General features: G+C 44.6%; 1 long non-coding RNA gene and 1 pseudogene across 3 annotated transcripts in view; one reads left to right on the forward strand and one right to left on the reverse strand.

Annotated features, from left to right (window-relative positions):
- Positions 1–1,234: 1,234 nt before the first annotated feature.
- The window catches only part of LOC308482269, a 36,106-nt gene continuing 13,970 nt past the window's right edge, over positions 1,235–23,370 (reverse strand). For both annotated transcript variants that reach the window (XR_013989172.1, XR_013989173.1), the window contains one exon: positions 1,235–3,851. This is a non-coding gene — a long non-coding RNA (uncharacterized lncRNA). The remainder of the gene's footprint in view (positions 3,852–23,370) is intronic.
- LOC308482255 (small ribosomal subunit protein uS12 pseudogene) lies at positions 14,492–14,984 on the forward strand (annotated as a pseudogene). Its single transcript has one exon. The product of its transcript is annotated as a small ribosomal subunit protein uS12 pseudogene (transcript).

Genomic DNA, 23,370 nt, shown 5'->3' on the forward strand with positions numbered 1-23,370 from the left:
TTAATATTTCAAAAATCTCTAAAAGTCCTTTAAAAAGCAACCTAAATTTATGTCAAGGGCTTGCATAAGCTAATGTTGTGCAAAGCCCTTTCTCTTGTCTGCTCTGACCCTTCCATCAGCTAAATTCATTGGGTGATCCTGAGTTCTAGCGTTTTGGCTGTTTCACTCAGTCTCACGATCCTTCGGTGCTGTTTGCATTTTAGTCTCCGTCCTCTAGTTTTAGGGTCAAAAGGTCATGTGACCTCCTCCAAGCAAACGTGAGGCCAGTCGATAATTGCTGGTGCCAGAAGTTATTGACTTGGGTAAAAAAAACAACTGGGTGAAATTCTTTTCAGGACATATGAGCCGCTCCCTCTCATAGTTGTCTCTTATGGGAGCAACAGAATGTCTTCTTTAGTAGACAATGAGAGGAGCTCATTCATGAGTCCATGTAGGGGAGAGATAGATAGATAGATAGATAGATAGATAGATAGATAGATAGATAGATATAGATAGATGATAGATAGTTGTGTGTGTGTGTGTGTGTGTGTGTGTGTGTACACAATGCATTTGAAAATGCACACCTTTGTGTTCCCCATGGCAAAAAGTCTTATCCAAATGAGAAGCATAAATTCTAGCAAGCCAATCATAAATAAGTCTGGAATGAATTTTACAAGCTAAAAAGATATAAAATCCAGCGCTTTTTTTCTAAAACAAAACGTTTAGGGGTACTCTCATTTTGACTCAAGAAATTCACCATTTTATAGTTCAAATCGGGAAAAATAAATACAGCAAATGGACAAAAGTACAAAGATTCACAAAATGTTTAGGTGTACGCATACCCCTGCGTCCCCCTAGAAAAAAGCACTGATAAAATCTAATACAGAATGTGCATGAAAAGCTGGAAGGCAGGTACAGCCCATTAGATGACACCTGTAAAGAAGAAGAAAATGTTGAAGGAAAAGATGGAAATTGCTGGTGAACATGCTGGATCGATACCCATGCCTGAACTAGGTTCTAGGTTTTGTTTTCTGGAATAAAACTAAAGTCCTGTGTCAGTAAAAGCTGGCAATAGAAGTCATTTCAGAAGTAACTGACAAAACAAAGTGAAGAACTTCAATGTGAAGCTGTTGGTTTTCAATTCAGATATCTAACATTACTGAGAACTGCAGAGATTTTATTTCTTTCTTTATTCACTTATTCACTTGTTAATTTACATTCTACTGCCCCAAAGGATAAAATATAAAATATTTAATATTTTGAATATCCTTGTTGCTGTAATTTATGTGGCAATTTATATTATATGTTTGTATAGTATTCGGCCCTGTGCCATTTCAATATGATTAGTTTAAAGGAATTCACATACATCTTTTTCAGGTGCCTCAATACTTTCTCAGAGCAAAGCAGGGCCAGCCCAGCCACCAGGCAGTGGAAGCCCCCCATAGCAGTGCCCCCGCAGGCACCCTGTTTGCTTCTCCACCAGTGGCCGAGAAGCGGGGCTGGCATCGCCACCAGTTCTGGGCAAGATCTCACCAGTTTTGATGCTGGAGCTGCTTCTCTTCCAGCAGTGGATGTGGCAGGGCGAGTGGTGCAGACGACAGGTCTGGTGGCGCTGGTGAGGGGTCAGGGCAGGGGAGCGCTTCTTGTTTTGCCTCAAGCAGCCAAACAGGATGTGCTGCCCCTGGACCCAAGGCATTCTCGTTGCCCATTAGCTCATCGCCTTCACCTTCTACACCAGAGCAGGCTTTAGCACTGCTGGGATTTGGGTTTTCTTTATTAGCTAGAAGTGGTATTAAAAAGGAGATTCCGCGCAACACTTAATAGAACACCATACAACAACAACAATTTATTATTTATACCTCACCCATCTGGTTTCCCCAGCCACTCTGGGCAGCTTCCAACAAAAGATTAAAAATACATTAAAACATCAGTCATTAAAAACTTCCCTAAACAGGGCTGCCTTCAGATGTCTTCTAAACATCAGATAGTTGTTTGTTTCTTTGACATCTGGTGGGAGGGCGTTCCACAGGGAGGGCGCCACTACTGAGAAGGCCCTCTGCCTGGTTCCCTGTAACTTGGCTTCTCGCAGAGAGGGAACTGCCAGAAGGCCCTCTGAGCTGGACCTCAGTGTCCAGGCTGAACGATGGGGATGGAGACACTCCTTCAGGTATCCTATTCAGTGATGCCCTTCCCTGCGACCAAGATTCTTCTCTACTGTTTCCTCCAGAAGCAAGTCTCAGCAAGCAGTGGCCCCTTACATCATTAAAAGTTAATTAAACGTTTCCAGCTTGTTGGGACAGCCTTGTCTAGTTCCATTTGAAAAACAGAAATATCCAGACCTGTGACCATTTACCAATATGATGAATTTAGGAGTAATGAAAGAGCTTTAAAGATACATAGTACAAAAGCTCCTGAGCACTCTTGCTATTTGGCAGGTTTCTTACCCAAGGGTATCTCTCACGTATTGCATTTTACAGACCAATTGCCCCTCCAAAGAGAAAATTAAGTGATTGTTTCCTTTTTTTAAAGTGCCCACAGTATCAGCTACACTTGTGGGAGCTTACTGCAGTTATCCACCTGAAATTTGGCAGGATTCATGCTCCCCAAGAAGCAGTTACAGTTGAGGATCCTTTGCAACTTTTAAAAAGGAAGGAGTCCGTGCACCTGGAAGTATGCCTGCCTTTTCTGTGTGATGCTTGGCCACTTAAAAGGTCTCTGCAATTACACTTCATCAGTATTCTTTTCTTCTCACCTTTATTTTCCTGGCCTCAGCTTTGCATCACCAATTCTATGACTATATGAAGATGAGGGTAACTATTTGGCTTTGTTCTGAAAACCTTCACGAAAACGACAGTTAAAACTTTGGCACAGAGCCACTACCTGCCTAAGGATATTCTTGGCTCCCCTGACTATTTGACAATATCTGACTGGTCAAATAATCAGCAGGCAACGGGCATTCTTTGAGTGGCCAATTAACTAGTCTCCAACCCTAGTATTTAGTTGGTATAGCTGTTCACTTTTGATGAGTATCTGCCAATTCACAGTGCTAGTGGAGTCACCCTGCTACATCTTCACCACTTTACTAGATCTTCAGATAAAAAAGGCCTTACAAATCAGCAACACACAATTAAGTTTTCAGATTCAAATCAGTTGTTGCACCCCTATAATGTTTAAGGTGACCTTGAGCAAACTTTCAAATGTCCTTAACCTCAGGAGTGATTAAAACAGCACACTCTGTGATGGATAGATATGAAATGCTTGCACTTGACATGTGCCGCTAAGTAAAGGTTCAGAATTAAGTGTTATACTGCCTTTTTATTCTTTGATAGAAGATGGCATTCTTGCTGCACTTTAGCCATAGTGAGTAGTGCTAGTATTGTTGACACCATTGCAGAGAACTCAACACACAAACACCCTGTATTTGGAGACTGCTGTTAAAATCTATTCTCTCCGCCATTAGGCCCACCATTGCTATTTAGTGGTTGTGTGTAACGTAGCCGTGTGATTGTCATAAGCACCTCTTTAAGAAACCCTTAGGCTCTGATGTTTTGGAGTATTTTAAACACTTTCATTTTGAAATGTTATTTTGTGCTGGTGTGGTGAGGTAAAGTGAGAAAACTGCCTCAGGCGGCAGATCCACAGAGGCGGCAGATCCCCATGTAAATCTTTATTCCCTGCTTTGTTCTTGATAATGGATCTTCACTCACCCCTTCTTTCCTGGTGGGGATGGGAGAGCCATTTGGTGGTTCGCCTCAGGTGCCAAAATGTATTGGGCTGTCCCTGGGTGTGGCGGTGATGCTATGGAGGCAATTGCTTCCTTTGGTCTTTAAAACAGTCATATTTGTGGAAATCTTCCCATCACGTACATGTATCTGCAATGAAACAAATATGCGAGTGACCACCGTGCTGGATCAACACACAGTTTTGACACTGAAAAAGCATTGTGTGTGAAGCAGGCCTCAGGTGCCTGGGAAGACGATGAGCCCGGGCATGCTTCACTTCTCATTCCTTTCCACACCACTTGGTCTTTGAGCTGTTTTACATAGTGCTGTACAGTACAAATGCTAAAGTGCATGGAATAACCAGCGTGTGAGTTTCCTTATACAAATTATAATGGGCAAGCAGAGGTATCAATACTGAAATGAATCAAATGTATGTTCTTCATTTCCCAGCTTTTGAACTATGCCCTGCTCAGAGCTCACACTGGAACATGTCTAGAACATGTTTACAAAATCAGTTCAGGATGGAGACCATTAGAGGCAAGCAAGAGTTGGTGGTTTGGAGTCATATGTGAGGCAAACATGTTAACAACTGTGCACCGTACAGAAACGTGTTCTGTATGTGCATTAATGAAACCAGGGTGCCAACTTGAATAAAATACTGTGGGGGCCCAGGTAAGCCCACATCATCGATCACATGATGCAGTGCACACACACTATTTGAATGGGAATGCCCATCAACTTTGTGGAGGCCCCTCAAATATTTTATTGTGGGGGCTGAAGCCCCCGCAGCCCCTAGGAATTGGCCCCAATGAAAACTAAAGATAAAGCTATCTTCATCACCTTAGAGTTAATATAAAAGAAAAATTGATTTACTATTGGTGGTATATTTTCAGTAAAGGTTTTGTTTTTGGGAGTTACTTTTTGTTTAATCAGTAAGGAGTGCATATTTATGCACCAAATATTAATCGCTCCATTATAAAATTAAATAATTAAGACATTTGACTTTTTTTTACAGGAAAAAATAGTAAGTGATGGCGATTGGAATTTAGAGATTAATCCAATGTGAGATAACAGATCTGTCTCTTTGCCCACAAAAATGTGTGCAAAATTTCAAAAGTATTTTTAAAAGAATGAATCTTTTATTTGGAAAATATATGTGCTATTATGTGATAACAGTATTATGGCAATTGCTTTAAATGTTTTAAACCTCAGATCAATCAGTTTTATTGTTTATGTAGAGAATTATGCAGAAATTCTGGTTTAAATATGTTGGTTGTTTGCCGTAATAAACATTGATTGATTGATAAAATGTTTTAAAGTAATGGCAGTTTTTGTTTTCTCACACCAATATGTTAAAGGGCACAAAATTAGGTTAAGGGAAACCTAATTTCTTATAAATAATTCACCATGTTTACACAAGGAACTTATTTAGTAAAAACTGGAGGTTGAGAAGTTAAGACAAAAAACATAAGCAAACAAACAAACAAACAAACAAAAAACCTAAAGGAAATATCAGCAAAACAAAAATAGTGTATTAAAAGCACACTTTTTTATGCCTTTGTCCTCCTCTACAATGTGTCCGTGTCTCGGATTGTGAATATGTATGTCTCTTAACAACCAAGCAGCATGGCCATTTATGTTCTAACTCACAGAGTTGCACTATTTTCCTTCTGGGAAGTTCTGGATACTTGCAACTGCCTGATATTATGCATATTTATTTGTATGCCCCACTTCTTGAGTGGGACTCATTGGCCTTAGCTTTGAAAAAAGTGATCTTGCATAGTAACTGTATGTGCAGAGAGAAAGCAAAACAGAAATCTGTGTCGTGTCTCTGAGCAGATACAATTATGCAGTGCAAAAGGCGTGTGGGCTGCAGGACCAAGGATTCTGGGCTCTATTAAAGGCTCTATTTAGTTGCAAGCCAGTCTGTTTTAATTGTTGCAGCAACCAGTTAGTTGCATGGTTATTTGGGAAATACATGGATTTCAAAATGAGTAAGCTGATTTAAATAAGTGAATCACATCAATCTCTTTTTCTGAATGATTTAGATGAATGAAATAATTGTCAAGCTTTAAATCAATCCAATTTTTGAAAATAAGTTCTGAAAACCGCTACCAACATTACAGGCTACTGCCTGGAAATAGATCCTCAGGTGATGGTGGTAGAAAGTGGTTTAAAAGAAAAAGATCTAAAGGTAAAGGTAAAGGGACCCCTGACCATTAGGTCCCATCGCAGTCAACTCTGCGGTTGCAGCGCTCATCTCGCTTTATTGGCCGAGGGAGCCAGTGTACAGCTTCCGGGTCATGTGGCCAGCATGACTAAGCCGCTTCTGGCGAACCAGAGCAGCACATGGAAACGCCGTTTACCTTCCCGCCGGAGCGGTACCTATTTATCTACTTGCACTTTGACGTGCTTTCGAACTGCTAGGTTGGCAGGAGCAGGGACCAAGCAACGGGAGCTCACCCCATTGCAGGGATTCGAACCGCCAACCTTCTGATCGGCAAGTCCTAGGCTCAGTGGTTTAACCCACAGCACCACCTGTGTCCCTTTTAGATCTAAAGATAGATTATGTGTAATGTCCAGACCAGCTGTGGGGCCATACTATGGCAAGATCCACCTGGATGAGCAGTTTAGGATCCTGCAAATCTTGGCAGATAAACCAGTGGAACATGCTCATCGCAGCTCAGCTGAAGCTTCTGAAGGCCTCTGGAAATCCCAAGACAGGGGCCTTCCAGTGACAGGACCAGAGCCAGGAGACTTAGACCCATTCACCTCAGCATAGGACCCTATTTTGAAGGCTTGTTTTCCCTCTGCCAGGCTTAGACGGAGCAGCAGCAGCCATGCTGCTGAACATGGTCGATCAGTTTACACCAGCTTAATTTACACCAACTTGCTTTATGTCAGCTTGTGCATAGGATTGCTCCCTGTGGAAGCTGAATCTTGAAGCCTACCTACCCATACAGTGGCACCTTGGTTTAAGAACAGCTTAGTTTATGAACAACTTGGATTAAGAATGCTGCAAACCCAGAAGTAGGTATTTTGGTTTGTGAACTTTGCCTTGGAAGCAGAACATGTTCCGCTTCCTGTTGAGTGTGTTCCGTTTGTAAATTGAGTCCCTCACTGCTATGGGAAAGCACGCCTTGATTTAAGAACACTTTGGTTTAAGAACGGACTTCCGGAACGGATTAAGTTCGTAAACCAAGGTACCACTGTATATGGCATATAGCAAAAGAGCAGGAGTTGTTTTTCCTGTGGAAAAGCAAGTTCCTCGAACAAAATACTTCCAAATGCATATTTGCCTCTCCAAATGTGTTTGGAATTTGGGAGGGAAGGAAGGCCATTTACCTTTCAGTGTGGAAAGGCATCAAGGAGGGAAAGGATTAAGCAACCACCTCTTTCTACTGTGTCAGACCAACATGGCTACCTACCTGAATCTAGAACCATGGAAGGCACCACATTGAGCCGCAGGAAATGGAAGTCCATCAACCTCACAAAGAAACTTGCAATAGCAAGAACAAACTTACTTGGTCTCTAAGGTGCTACTGGACAATTTTTTTATTTTTTTAAATACATTTCTACTGCGTCAGACCAACATGGCTACCTACCTGAATCTGTCCTAGGGGGTTGTTACATAATGTTATATCTCTTCAACCTTTTCATTTTTGATTAAATGATGCTTTCGTGCAGCCATTTGCTTTTTTATATTTAGAGTAGGAAAGTATATAGGAAGATGGGTAAGCAGCTGAATGAGGCTAACGTGAAACAAAAACTTGCTTTTAACCTTATGAGCTTTATGTAGCTTTATGAGTTTTCAACTTACTCCAGTGTAATGCAACCTGGTAGCTGGTCCCAACTAAGCCAGCTTCACTTAATTGCACCGATACTCTTTCACATGGGAAGGATTGCACTGAAAGATTATAAATCTGGACTGACTCATCCCGTTTTTAATATATATTAAAACAATGCCAACAACATTAAGGACATGGTGCTGAAGTAACATTCCCATACGGTCCAAAGTTCACATCAGAATCTGGCCCAAATTCTAAATATGTATATCCTTCAACATAGTTCCATCCTGCAAGAAATGTGCATAAGACGTTGTTAATTTTTAACCCCAGCTGTCTGTCCCCAACTTAGAGAGGAGAAACTGCTGCAGCGCATTCTGGCTAGACTGACTGGGTACACACAGAGGTCAAATAGCAGCTTCCCCTGAAACCAGCTCTCCTTTCCTGTAAATCATTGAGAGGGTGGAGGAATACAGCTGTGACTCGGCGCTCCAATAAATTCATCCTTCTTGCAGGACTACAACATATTTATATGCTGAGGATACCATGGGCTGAACGCTCAATCATGCACACCTGAGAGGCGACTACGCTCAGTCTCCCTTTTGCACAGCATGGACTGCGCAGGAAATTATTATTATTTTACTTTTATGCTGTCTTTTCATCCAGAAGGACCCCAGAACCCTGATATATTAATTGGAATAAAGCATAATTGAGGCTGTTCCCATTCACTCTTACGTTATGAGCTCCTCCTCCCATTGGGTCTGTCCCCACCCCCTTCCCACCCCATCTGGCTAGCTCTCCATTGCTTGCAGTTGGCTGGTCAGTTGCTTGATGGCCCTGCCTGCTCTTTTCTGCTCAGCACGACAGGCCTTTGCACTTACTGAGGGCAAAAAGGGAAGAGTCAGGGGCGACGGCTGTGTCTCAGGTGAGATGCTGAGCAATAGCTGCTGAGTGGCCAGTTCCTGGCCAGTCAGGTTCCCCCTCATTTCCCCCTCCACAGCCTGCTGACACCTGTCAGAACTAGGGATGCTGTGTAATTTCTTGTCTCACTGACTTCACCTTGAGATATAAGCTCAGGTTCTTCAACATTATATTTACTCCAGGGTCCTGCTAAGAAGATAGAGAGTTAGGATAGTGGGATTGATCCTAGAACTTTATTCATCCTCCCCAGTTGTTTAACTTCATGTCAAGCTCCCAGTAAATAATAGGGTTACTCTTTCCCCTTTGCCTCAACATAAGGAAAACTGGCTCTCACTCCAATACCAGTGTCAGACTGGTCACTGGTCCCTTATTGTGTTACTAGTTAACCAGTGATTGGCTTATGAAGATTCCCTAAATATTCTAATGAATAATGAAATGAACAAATGGCAACATGAATGAAAAGCTCAATGCCCAATGACCAAAATACCAAAACACCAATATATCTTGCACTTTTTGTAATGGAGTAGTTAATTTTAGAAAGCAACATTGTCAAAGACAGAATTGGCTGGGTTTTCCCAGACCTGATCAAACGAGCCTGCAACCCATCAATTATTTTGCATGGAGAGTGCAACATGGGAGTACAACTTGGAAGGCCATGAGCAGCCTTTGAAGGATCAAATTGCAAATGTAAGTTGTACTTGGGAAGGTAATGGTGTAAATCAGGTACTCAGCCAAGCACCAAGCCAAAGATTCCAATGACAATGTGAATGACAGCTTGAAATAATTATACTCACACATGTTCAATTGGACAGCAAAAACTGAGATGGAAAGACTTGAGATAATAATAATAATAATAATAATAATAATAATAATAATAATGCTTTTATTATTTATATGCCTGGGTTGCCCGTTGCCAGATCAGGAACCCACAATATAAGTGACAGGTGCAGTGATCAAATCCTGGAGCAAGTACCAACATAACAAAACTGATGTTGACAAGAATCCAGATTTGAAGAATGGAGGTTGAACTAGATGAACCAAGGCTCCTTCTGAAAATGGTACACCCATGGCTTTTTTGTAACAGCTAGTAAGATTCACTACGTAATGTGAATTGCCCTCCTGAGTTTCCCAACCCACATTCCAAACCACTGTTGAAGTGAGAAAATTCACACGGCACAATTACATATTGTGATAGCTGCATCAGAAGAGACAGGGCACTGTGTGTGTGTGTGTGTGTGTGTGTGTGTGTGTGTGTGTGTGTTACTGTTTATATGGTTGCTTGCCAAAGATGTGGCTTTGAACCTCTGAGCACGAACATCAACATTAATTTTGAGAGGAGCATGTTAACCCACTCCCGATGATAGATAATAAACTATAATACGGCAATAGGGGACATACTAGACACCAGGTAAGCTGCAAAAAAGGTACCTACTGAGAGCTCAGTAAGCAGACAATTGCATTGTTAGGGGTGAAGGTCAGCTTGGCAGAGACAATTTTCTACTTACAACCTCCACTGATTTTGGAATGTCTGATTCTGTCAATGGAACTCAAGAGAGAATGTTGGGGGAGGGGAGGGGTTAAAGAGGAAGTCAGAAGAGGAAAAACAAGCTTCCTGCCAATTTCCACTATCATCACAATTGGCTCTCCACCTCAAAAATCGTCAAGCAACTCAGATGGATGTCTACTGCGGCAACCCCTGGCTCCACCCCCCCCAGCATATTTTAGAAACCAACTTAGAAAGAAGAAAGAGTATCAGTGAAATGGTGCAAGAACAGTCAGATGGCTACTTCAGAGCACCAATGAAGTTCACAGCATTAAAAACACAAAAAAAAGGAACTATCAACCCACTTTATTTAAACAGCCACATTTCTACATCTTGTAATTGAAATTAAAATATGCCATTAAGCATATTCATCATGATCTTCTTGGGTTTCTTCAAATTCCCGAGCAGCGCCAGGCATTCCCCACTAGTTGTGAACAATGTTGCTTCTTATCTGCATATCATCAGCAGTAAGCAATAAGACCTGCAGCGGCAGCTGGTATTTCCAGGAGGCTGGAGAAGAGGCTTACTATCCTTGACCTCTCCAACATTTGCCTGTTGCTGCTGTCAGCCTCCTCTGGAGGAGAGGTGTAGAAGCCAGCTGTATGTCACCTAGCCCTATCCTCTGAAATATATTTAAGCCAGGCTCCTTGGAGTGCAGCAAGGCCAATACCAGAAATTTCAATGTGGAAAGGTGGCATATAAGTAAATTCAGTCCATCGGTCAAATCAGTCAACCTAGATTGAGTGTCTTGGTCTCTTGGTTATGCTAACATGAGACACTAGAGTGTGATGAAATGCTGGGAACTGGTTTTCATATATATGTTGATTTAATTTAAGGAATTAATAGTAGAAAAATGGATCTGATGTGGACCAGGAATCCATCTATAAGCGTCCTCCATGTCAGAGTTCTTCATACTTAGTCAACTTCCTATAACACATACCTGAGAGACATTGAGTTGGTTGAGACCAATAGTAACTATTGGTACAGTAACTATCACACACATCCAAATTACAAGGAGCTGAATCAGCTGTGCTGGGGATCAATGTTATTGGAATGGCTGATAGATCTAATCTTGCCAGCACAGAAAACTGTCTGCCCACCCCCACCGCCATTATCCGAGGACAATCCATCACCTAAGTCAATGCTGCTTCTGCAGCCTGAAGTGGATTGGAATGTTCTAGTGAGTTTTGTGATCTTCAAATATCTCCAGAGCTGCTCTGTTACCACAATTTCTCAGAAGGGAAGTTTGAAACTAAGGAATGAAACAAAGTCGGCAGTACGAAGGACTAATGTCTTAAATACTTAAGCAAAACCACCAAACACCTCTTCCATCACTGCAAAGAAGGGTTCAATAGTAGCATGGGCATAATTTAACCATATATGGTTTCCAAAACCAAAGTGTAGGAAGATCTCATTGGTATTTCTCAGGAAGAAAGAGCTTAGCGCAGAAAGAGTGGTTGATGCCAAGATTTGGCCTTCAGAATCTCTTCCCGCTGCCTCCCTCACGTGTGTTAACACATGTCAGTTTTATGAGGGGTGATGAACCTGACAACCCTTGCCACTCTAGGTCCTTCTTACAGAATGGAAAATGATATTTGGCCAGGAGAGTTCATATCCATCTCATTTTTAAAAATGATTGCAAGAATCATTTTAAAATTATCATCATCATTACAACAGTTCTAAAATCTGAACACTTTGCATCAAATAAAAGGAAGTACAGTTCATCTCTGCTCCCTCACAATCTAATTTTAAAAAGAAAGAAAGACAAATCAGAGAAGGGGAAGAGGAGGGCAGTGGAAGAGGAGCTAATCAGGATAGAATGACGCAAGTATAAACTAGAGCTGGAATTGGCAAATGCCCTCTACTGCAACTTTTTCTAGGCCCAGAAGCACAATGCTACCTTTTTTCACCTTGGCCTGCTGAATCTATATTGTAGGTGGAAATCCAATGTCATCATATTAGTGATGACATCAGATTGCGATTTATACCACAGGGCATCCCTGAGCAAATATAAAGCAAGGCTGGTAGAGGTGATTTCATATGGAGAAGGGGGGTGGATATTGAGCGTGTCCGCCCTCCCCACTCCCCACCCACAACTGGTTCTCTTCTGTTAAAGCTCTGAAACTCCAGCAGGGGAGAAAAGGTGAAGGAGCTAGGATTGGGCTGCAGGAGCAGGAAGATCTCAGCCTCCCTACATGTCCTTCCCTGCTTTACACTGGTTCAGTTGGGAGAAGGTTCTCTGTTTTGGAAATGAAAACGACACAAGTATGACATCATAACTGTGTGGAGCCCCTCTTCATTTTTGTGGGTGATCCCTTTGCAGAGGGAGCAGTCACCAAACCTGGCACTACACAATCAGCTTAGCTTAGCTTAGCTTAGTTTTTCCTAATCATTACATAAAGTAGACACTGGACATCTGCTCCATTCCTTGTTTGGGCGCTTGTCAGCTTTTCCCTTCTAATCATGATCTATCAGCCTGAATGTCCTTTTGGCTGAGATCCTATCCTCTGTCAAGGACTGCCTGAGCTAGAGAGCACTGGGCTGGTGGCCTTTATTATTAATAAACAATAATGTTTTTGTTTTTGTTTTATTATGTATTTTTATGTTCTCAACTGCCTTGCAATCTTCAGATGAAAGGCGGCATGCAAATCAAACAAACAAAATCTGTGCACAGAGCTAGAGATTAACAGAGCCCAAGGCCTTTCTGGGCCATAAACAGGCAGAGAAGGAGCAGTGAACAGGGTCAAAGTTATTCTCCATCCTGTCCCCTATTTCAGAATCAGAGCACATGAGAAGCTGCCTTATATTGGGTCAAGCTTATTTGCCTATCTAGTCCCGTACGGTCAACTCAGACTGGCAGTGGTTGTGCAGGATCTCACACTGAGGTCTTTACATCATCTGCTGACTAGAAATGCCAGTTTGAACCCTGGATCATCTGCATATACTGTACCACTGAGCTATGGACCCTTCCTGAACCACAGCTCAGTAATACAATATGACAAGATTCCCTAACAGAAATTTTGAGAAGGTGTCAGATCCCATTCATAAAGAGCTCGGCTTCACTGGGACTGGCATGCAATCTGAATGGAGGCTCCTCATATACCTACTGTAAAAAGGGGCTGTAACTCTGAGCCTCAACAATATCAGCATTGTATAAAATGGAGAGGTTGGTGCCACAAGGTTTTATCCATGTTGGAAGGGCGACATGTGCAGCCTCTACAGGATGAGAGAACATGTTGTAAGGTCAACATTCTGAATGCCATCGTTCACTAGAAAGTATGTTTGTAAGAGACACAGTCATGTCTGCCTGCCCAGCAGTGGCGTAGTGTGGGGGGGGGACCATGGGGGCTGTGGCCCCAGGTGCACAATCTGGGGGACGCGAACCAGGTCAGTCCTGAGCTGAGGAAGGAGCGTGGCTGCAGTGTGTACAGCCATGGCTTCTCCGTCCCCCGGTCAAACCTGACCTGGGGTAGTAGAGAGGCTGTGGCGTGCAAGAAAGCTCCTGCTTCCTCACAGTTGGCCGGCAGCTCCAGCAGAGAGAGGAGAGTGGGTGGCAATGCTGCCGCCCACTCTCCTGGACTGGGGCACATGAGTGCGCCCTTGCGCCGGTGCCGCAGCAGACTCCATCTGTGCCCTGCAAGCCCGACCCAGACGCTATTTAGATACGCTCCATCACTGCTTCACTGACTAAATATTTATTTCACGTGGAAAGCCAAAAGTTGCAAAAATCTGAAAGAGATGAAGGCTGCATATCACCTTCACTTGTAGCAAAGAAAGGAGGCAGTCCCAATTCATTTTCTGGCTCCTGCCTTGTCGTTGCAGTGTGGGGACACTGGGATTGCAATGCGCCCTAATAATAATAATAATTTTATTATTTATACTCTGCTCCTGTTGCTGGGTTGCTTCCAACACATATACAGTGGTACCTCAGGTTACATATGCTTCAGGTTACATACGCTTCAGGTTACAGACTCCATTAACCCAGAAATACTGCTTCGGGTTAAGAACTTTGCTTCAGGATGAGAACAGAAATTGTGCTCTGGCGGCGCGGGGGAGGCCCCTTTAGCTAAAGTGGTGCTTCAGGTTAAGAACGCTTTCAGGTTAAGAACGGACCTCCGGAACAAATTAAGTACTTAACCCGAGGTACCACTGTAAAAACATAATAAAATATCAAACATTAAAAACCTCCCGATACAGGGCTTCCTTCAGGTGTCTTCTAAAAGTTTTGTAGTTCTTTATCTCCTTAACATCTGCTGGGAGGACATTCCGCTGCCAAGAAGGCCCTCTGCCTGGTTCCCTGTAATTTCACTTCTCACAGTGAGGGAACTGTGTTATGGGCCACATAAGATTAGGTAGTGGGACAGAAGTAGGTTGGCAACTCCTGGTGTGGAGAGAGTTTTGTCCCCTCCCACTCGAACTTGGGTCACCCGTTGACACTGATTGGCAGCAGATTCTGGACAGACAAAAAAAAAAGAGCATAACTAAGTATGGAATTCACTGCCACAAGATGTGATAATGATCAATAGATCAGAAGAGGATTAGACATTCTTTCCTCCCCGGGATCCTCGTACAGCACAATGGGCAAGTGTAGCGAGCTTCATACTACCAGGACGTTGCACAGTCACCCACGTGATCAGAAGTGGCATGACAAACAATACAAGAACTCCCACCTTGGTGCTGCTTTGAAAGCCAACCCTTTTGGGAGAGCTTCCCACGCCAAAGCAATTGTCCTGGGAAAAGTTGGCATGGAGGCTAAGCAGCCAAATTCTGCCATCAGGAAGAATGTCCGAGTTCAGCTGACCAAGAATGGCAAAACAGCATTTGTTCCTATTGATGGTTTTTTGAACTTCATCGAGGAGAACAATGAAGTTCTGGTTGCTGGCTTTGGTTGGAAAGGTCATGCTGTTGGTTACATTCCAGGAGTTCATTTCAAGGCTGTCAAAGTAGCAAATGTTTCTCTGTCAGTCTTGTACAAAGGCAAAAAAGAGAGACCCTGGTCGTAAAGTTACGTTGTTATTAAGATGATCAAGAAAGTTTTCTTCTACAAAAAGAAAGAGAGAATTAGACATATCCATAGGGGATGGTGTATCAGTAGCTATAACTCACGATGCCAGATTACCACTAGAAGACAAAAAGGAGATGTAGATGTTGACGTGTTTTAATTTCTTTTACTGTAAATTCTAATTATCTTTAAATGCTTTTTATTGTCTTTTATTTTTATTGTCTTTACCTCTTTCTTATTTATAATGTTCTTATTTCTTATAAACTGCTTAGAGGTTTTACCAAAATCAAGTGGTATGTAAAATTTGTTGAACAATTTAAAAAAGAGAGCAAGCCATGGCAATTTATTGCCTTCTTCTCTTGATGAAGGACCTACAGAAGCATCTGGCTGGCCCTGTGAAAAAGAGGATTCTAGGCTGGCCTAGACAGACCTTTTCTTCCAAAATCCCTCTACTGTGAGGGAGTTTTGTGCCTCAACCCTTGCTTTGTTATAATGCCAGTGCTAATTGTGACCATTTTTCAAATTCGGTTCTGTCTACATTGGGCAAGGTACTAGCTATATTACTTTGTGGTTGTGCTTTTTAAGGTCAAGGTACAAAGACACAGCTGGAACTTTTGTTGGGTGAAATCTCATCAAATCTTGCCATCAGTTCCCCGTTTCCTAAATATGTTAAAAATAAAATCTCTTAGGTGGAAATAATGAAAACATTTGATTTTTTTGTTGTTCTTTTCTTTTCTTTTACTTCCACACAATATCCCTTTTGTGTGATTATTGTTAAACCCTGAAAAACCATATTTAAGTCAATTTCCCTATTAAAAATTAATAGAAGAGAGGTCAACAGAGAGACAGAAGGACTCACAAACTATTCCAGATTACTCCATCCAGCTAACATTACTATGGCAATAGGTCATCATTTAAATCAGATGATACCAATTTATACAATTGTAGAACCAGGATAAGAGTTCAATTGACAGCACATTCTAATAGTTTTCAGGAGAAAAAAATCCTTAATTATATTAGTTTATAGCAACTAAGAGATTATTTTAAAATGTGTGCTATAATATAGAGAGGAATTGAAAGGAGCAGGAATGGCTCATCTAGTGGGGTAAGGCATCTGTTCAGGTTTCTGACAATTTATCTCAATGGTCTAATGGTGTGTTTATGAAATGTTGGTCTCTTAGAGTTCAAAAAATTACCTCCAAAATTAAGCATTGCAAGTATAAAATAGAAATTTCTATTCTATGTAATCAAGTGCATTTTGGGCATCTAAAAACATTAAAGCTGACTCATTTATTATTTTTATTGTACTTATTGATTATAGCAAGCACCTTCTGGTATTAGCTGACCACCACCACACCACCCCCGGTCAAGAAAGCTAGCCCCATCATAATGGCTATTTTCCTAGTCTCACTAACTATAGGGAATTGTAGTGAAAGTGTTATAATCTTGATTGGTACAATACTATAACCGAGTTGGTAAACTGCTAAGTCTCCCTTCTTTCTCACCTCATTCATATAAATTTTGAAACAACTTTAATTTTTTTTAAAGCATTTTATCCTGCTCTTTAGCTGAAAAGACTCTCAGATCATTTTACAAAAATCAGTAGTAGGCAAGTCCCTGCTCTCTGCAGAGGTGCCAAGTTCCACCCAACATGTGTGTGTGATGTCACATGTATTGTGACGCGCATTGTGAGGCCCGGCTCCTCAGGTTTGGGGGTGCTTAGCCCCACTGCAACAGACTGGGGTGGGGGGCTGAAGACACACCAGCCCTATAGAGTTGGTGCCTATGGCTCTCAGGCTTATAATGCAAAAGAGATGACACACAAGGAAAAGGGGAATGGAGAGAGAAAGGAACGAGGAAAGCAAGCTCTGCTGGCACCATTTTTAAAGTTGCATTTCTTAGAATGATCCACAAAGATTGAAATTGTTCAGCTATTCTGTTTAAAAGGTTGTTTTGTGCCATGTTTTCATGCCTTTACCAGCACCCCCTCAAGCTTGGAGGGGGGCCAAAGGAAAAGGAGACATCACTCGGGGAGTCAGCGTTGTCCGCTCCAGGACCTTCTGTCCTGTCCTGGTTTCAGCTTGAAGAGCCCACAGCACAAAGACAGTTGTTCACAGTAGCAGCACTGATGGGTTGCAGCCTGGAATCACTTGAGGCTTAACTGAATGATCAGTCTAACCCCAGAATGCTTAGAGTTAGACAGCAACCACACACTTGAGAGACCTCACAAAGAAAGAATATTTGTGACTGCCCGACTCTTGTTGCAGGGTTGCAGGTCCACAGAGAACTTTTTCAGAGCAGTTCCACAGCCACCTCCTTTCAGGACAGTTTCATCTTGTTGAGACATTCACTGTCTCCTGGACCTAGGTGGTCAATCACTCCTGCTTGATGTTGTGAGCCACAAGGGTCAAAGGTCAAGCATATGGGTGATGGGGTACACCTCACATTATACTTTGCCCACAACCATCTGAAAATATTCTCAAAGGGTTCTCACAAAACCCCCTGATTAGCTTCTATCAAGTTCGCCATCTCTGCTTCACACCATCAACCTAAACCTCCAAAGGAAGTGATCTGAGCAAGACAAGGGAGTCAAGAAAACATCCCCTACAACCAGACCTCTGAATCAGCTCACCATGACCATCTTGGGACCTTACGCTCTGCTTATGAGCTTCAAGAGGCACTCGGCAGCGCCACTGATGGAACGCTGGGCTACATGAACCTATAGCAAGGCAAGACACAGCAATCTCTCATCATTTAATTTATTAGTTAAGAAAAACTTATCTTGTCCTTCCACAGTAGTTACTATGCTCAAGCTGATTGACCACAATTTCAAAACAATTTCTCTGCCCATTTGCACTGTGTGTAGTTGATTTTTAATGGTTTTTAATTTCTGGATTGTATTTGTATGTGTGTATGTTTAAGTAAGTTTGTGGATGGCCCAAGGGCTTAGTAAATGGTTGATGGGTAGTACAGTAATGTAAGAAATAAATAAAAACTACAAATAACTAATAAAAATTAACAATGCAATGAAACTGAGCCAGATACAGCAGGTAAGCAATTGAAAAGCTATAGGTCAGTGAATTAAAACACTTCAGTCCCAGAGATCAGATTCCTGGCAGAATAAAAATGTCTTTATCAAACAGCAGATGGCAGAGAGAGAGGTGTGGCCCAATGAGCTTTCCAAAGGAAGGGGTTCTAGAGTTCATCCTGTAGTCATTGTCACCTTATCTGTCTACCACTTTCTGTAAGCATTGCATTCAAAGTGGTTCACAGCCAGGCTAGCCAGGCTTCCTGCTGAGATGCAGAGTGGAGACCACCCCCCAGCAGATTATTTACCGTATGTCTTATTATTATTTATTAAATTTAGATACCACCCAAAGACCACAGAGCAGTTTACAACATAAACATACGAAATAACACACACATAGATACGTTAACACAATGACGCCTGACGAGTAAGTCCTAATGGAACAATGAAAGGGGTGCATAGTTACAAAAACATTTATATATTTTAACAGCTTTGAAAAATAGCACAGCATAAAGATGACTTGTTTTCAAGTTTTTCAGATATTTTCTAATTTGGAATAAAATCTTGTAAAAAACCACACACATCTTCGCAGTTAATCGCATGAGCTGTGAACTAGGGAGTTCTCAGTTTAGCCATGAACTCACTAGCTTTATTCCCATTTCATGGTAAGTCATGGCTAATGGTTTACCATGAATGCTCAGACTGCTTCTACTATGGGGCGGACTCCTCACTAGCAAGGGGGGAGGCAATAAACAGCAAATGTTGGCTTAGTGTTGCATCTGAATTGAGGGTCATGGTTTGTTTTGCTAAAACAAATCATAGGATCTGAAGCCAAGGTTTGTTCTTGGCTTACCAACTATCAGTTTTACTTGTTGTTTCTAATTTTGGAGCCAAAGCAAGGTTCTTGTAAAGGCTATTCCAAGTATATGAATACCATGAACAATTAGGGAAAATGCTGTAAAACTCACACCCACTCCTCCCAAAATGTATTCTCATTTGTCTTCTTGCCTTTTCCCTCTCATAATACCGGAATCCCCATTATAGCTCTAACAATCACGCTCTCTCTCAGCTCAACCCATAAAAGCATGAAAAGCAACCTTGACTGGATCATCTTGGCTTGTGCTGTGATTCCCCCCTATTTTCCTGCTAAAATGTTGAGCTCCTTGCTCAGAAAGGTGTAACATGAACCTCCCAGGAGGCCAGACACTTTGCAGTCCAATTAGGTTAGCCTGTTCCCCTTTCAAGCCTGCTGCTCTTTGTTTGAAGACCACTTGGCTGTTCACTTGCAATGTGCCATCAGCAGTACCATCCGTTTCTATGAATACAGAGAGCTGCTTTGCACTGAGTCAGACAGTTGATCCACACAGCCCAGTATTTGTCTATCCTGACATTCAGCGGCAGGCCTCTACCTGAGTTTTTAAAGGGGTGATGCTCTGGCTTGAACCTGGCCAGCATCTTTTCTGCTGCTTCCCAAGTGGGATAAATTCCTTCAGCCTGGAGCTCAGTTGTCATCTGTATGTTGTTGCAATTTCAAATAGCTGCACCCAAAGAAGACTTCAACTAATTAGATGGTGAGGCTTCTGATATGTTAAACATTAGTTTGCTCAAATAAGAGTGATCTGTTGACTTGTGCTATGCTTTGAAAAATGTACCAAGTTGGTGGACTGCAAGTGGTTCTGGCTAAGATGGGTCTGTGCCCTGACTGCCCACAGTGTCTTCACACATTCATCAAAAAATGGTCACAGTGGTTTTACATAGCAGGGGAGCCAGTTGAATTCTCTTCAGACAAAGGGCAGCTGGCTTGAAAGGGGAGTGAGCTAACATAATTGGATTGCAAACTGTCTGGCCTTGTGGGAGGGATCAGGTGAGATACTACAGTCAGGGTAGCCCCTGGAGGGCTGGGGTGATGCTTTGCACAGAGTCAACAGGTCATTGTGTGACACAAACCAATTATAGATAGCCGATATATTTATCAGAGTCCAAAGCTCTGAGAAAGGGAGATACCAGTTTGCCTCTGGAATCACGCCAATAAATTCTGTGGGAATTCAGGTTGCACTTGTTTCTGTGTGCCTGACATGCCATGAAAATCTTGTGGGCAAGTAGTAGGCTGCTGGAACAATGGCCTTTTATAGTCTTCCCACAGAAGGGCTGCAGTTCTGTGGTAGATCCCAGGTTTACTCCTTGGCAACTCCAGGTAGGGAATGTCCTCTGTCTGAAACCCTGGAGAGATGGGGCCAGCCAGCAGAGCAAACACAGAGGCAGATGCTCAGTATACGGCAGCTTCTTCTGTTCCTACAAAGACCCATGTAGAGAAGGCAGCTCCCATACATTCAGCGAACGGGAGTAGCTGCTGCCTTCAAAACAATCACTGCCAAGGCCTCCATACAAACTGAACTGGCTGTACAGCCTTGTGCTGTCTCTACCGCAGTCTCTCAAGGCCCTTGCAAGGAGGCCCTCTCACATGGTCAAGGGCATGAATTTGTTCAGGGACATCTAACATCTTGTCAAGAGAGGTCACTTTCAGAAATATCACCTACGCTCACATTCTGCAAAAACCACCTCTAACTCTGGGAAGCATGCAAACAGTGGCATAGCGTGGGGGGTGCAGGGGGGGCCGGCCGCACCGGGCGCAACATCGGGGGGGGCGCGCTCGCACTCGCAGCTCTCTGCCCCTATCTGGCTCACTCACTCTCTCTCACTGCAGTGCTGGCTGTGCGAATCCGATCCAAGCCGCGGGGTCGCCGCCCACTGTGGAGGGGGTGGGTGCCAGGCGTGCGGTGCGGAGAGAGAGCGAGGGACTATCTGGGGGAGGGACAGTGCAGCGGCCGCCCAGCGCAGCACTGAGCGCGGGAGAGAACCACACCAGACCAGACCAGGCAGCAGCAAGAAGAAGCTGACAGCGGCGGCAGGTTAGGGGTTAGGGGGCGCAAATTACTTGCCTTGCCCCGGGTGCTGACAACCCACGCTACGCCGCTGCATGCAAATAACAATGAGAGGTTTTTCTGGCTTCCTCTGCTACAGAACATAGTGTTTCCTCTGTTCCACAATCACCTCTGACTGAGCAGGTTTTGGGGAATTTTGAAGTAACACCCCCCCCCCCTTGTTTCTCAGAGGCAAGAGTGGGATGGGTGTGCACACTGACCCCTGCAGGTCAGCTCTAGCCTTTATTTACTAATTTTGCATTTAACAAAATCTGCCCTTCTTATTGGGAATAAAACCTCTATATTGTCAATGTCCAGCCTAATGCAGCAGCGTGCTGTGTGCAATTTTCTCCTCGTGCCCCCCCCCGAAGAGGAGCCGCCCCAGGGCAACTCCTCGCCGACTTCTGCTGCTTCTTTCTCATGTCCCCCCCCCCCGCGAATCCGGATCCCCGGCTCAGGAGAGTTCGGTCCGGCTCTTGGCTGCAGCCTAGCACCTGGCAGCCTGCCAGCTGAAGTGTGTGGAAACGACACCGCCAGGGCGGCAGAGATTTTCCTTAATTTCTCTCTTTCCCGAATGCAGACAGGCTGACATTGGCTGGAAAGTGGAGCAGCTCGTCAGGGACAATCAATGAGAATCGATCGAGCTGCTCAGACGAGGCTCAGGGCTGGGGAAATAACGCAGCAACACCAGCAAGCAGTCACACACACGCACATGGAGAGATTTTAATCTAATCTCCTCCTGTTTCAGTCTTTCCCCCGCATCCCTTCCTCTCCTCGCGCTCGGCTTCTTGGAAATAATACTTCAGCCGCCCCCGGACGCTGCGGGAAGCCGAGAAAAGTTCGAGGGCGGCGAGGAGGGGGCGCAGAGACGGCCCTCCCCTTCCTTGCTCCGGGCTGCTCTCACAATGGAGAGCTTAAAACACGCGGAAACCCGAGTGGACTTTGCAGCTGTGGCGCACTCACACGTGCACGCTGCCCGCCCCTTCGCTTCCGACGGGCGGTGCCGAGGGGGCTGGGTTGTACTTTTGGTTCACGTTCTCCAAAGCGCGTGCACCGAGAGGCGGCGCGTCTGAGGCCACCACCCGACCCCCCAAGAGCCGCGGGGCGCAGCGTGGGCGCAGCCGGAGGCGCTCTCTGCAGCCGTCGAGGGGCGCCGCCTTCGCGGTCCAGCGCCCCAGTGCGTGCGAAGGAGCTGCTCTCGCTGGCCAGGAAGGTCGGGGAGGGCCGGGCTGGAGAGCGGGCGGGCGGAACTCCACCCGACGGGGAAGGAGGTCACCGGGATGGAAAGCAGGAAGGCGGCTGGGAGGCTCGGACTGAGGGGCTACTGAAACTGGAGGGGGTGGGGGGAGAATATCAGGACAAGCAGCCCGGGATGCCTTTCCTCGGGAATAAGGGGCGACGCTTCTGAAGGCATCGGCCTCCGGCTGTGCCTGGGGCGGCAGCTGCGCTCTCGACGGCTCTGCTCGGCTTTCCTCGCGCCGAAGGAGGCGATGAGCCCAGCAGGGCGTCGGCGCACCGGGCGAGCAGAAGCTGCCGCTGGCTGAAACGCAGAGAGGGGCTTACTTTCGAGTAAAGCGGCTCTCAGCAGCGCACGGTGGTATTAGAGGATAGCCGGGCGGGGGCGGCTTCCTTGAGAGTAAACACCGTTAGGAAGATCGAGCTGCACACTTTGGTTGCAGCTCGTGCTGCGATCCTGAACATGCGAACTGGCCCCCTTTGCTTCCGAGGAAATGCCTTGCTCAGCCCTTGGCGCTTTTCTCTCTTTTGCGACCGTCGGCTGGCCTGCCCTTTGCAAGAGACGCGATGCTCTAGGGTCGCTTTTGGGCCCCCTAAACCCCCCGAGCCATTCGCGACGGCGCCTTGGCTGCCGCAGCCTGGCAGGGACGCGCTGTCGGGGCGGCTTCGGGCCGGTTGATTGACACTGCCGCGCTTGTTGTTGTGGCAGGAGCGGCAAGCCGCCGCTCGCTTTATTAGTGGGGCTCTGCCATAATCCTTGCCTGATTGCTCCTTAATTCTGCGCCTGCTTCGCAGGATGCTTCGCCGCCAGGGCCGGTCAGCTGAGCCGCCTCGCTTACCGATTGCCAAAGAGGAAGGCAGATAAAAGGCCGCAAAGGAAAAGGCCGCCTCCGCCTCCCCCCCCCCGAAGAGGCCCCCGGAGAGGTGGCGGGTGCAAACGACGCCAAAACATTTTCCTCTAAATGCCACGGAAACCACCTCGGCATTCCACACCCAAGGACCGATTATCATGCATTTTAAGTGTAAAAAAGAAAAAGAGGGAGTGAAAATACAAGCCAGGGAGGTTCTTTGGTTTTAATCCCTTTCTTTTTTCTCCACCCCGCCCCCCAGCACATTTCCGCCTCTGGCTTCCACTGGGCGCAAACAGGTACCAAAGCGGCCGCTGCTTGTCTCCTCGAAAGGGCAAGTGTCAAATCACCTTACATTAAAAAAGGAAAGAAACAGCCTCCAAAG

This window comes from Podarcis pityusensis (assembly GCF_964106645.2).
Source record: "Podarcis pityusensis genome assembly, chromosome: 7".
NCBI classification, from domain to species: Eukaryota; Metazoa; Chordata; class Lepidosauria; order Squamata; family Lacertidae; genus Podarcis; species Podarcis pityusensis.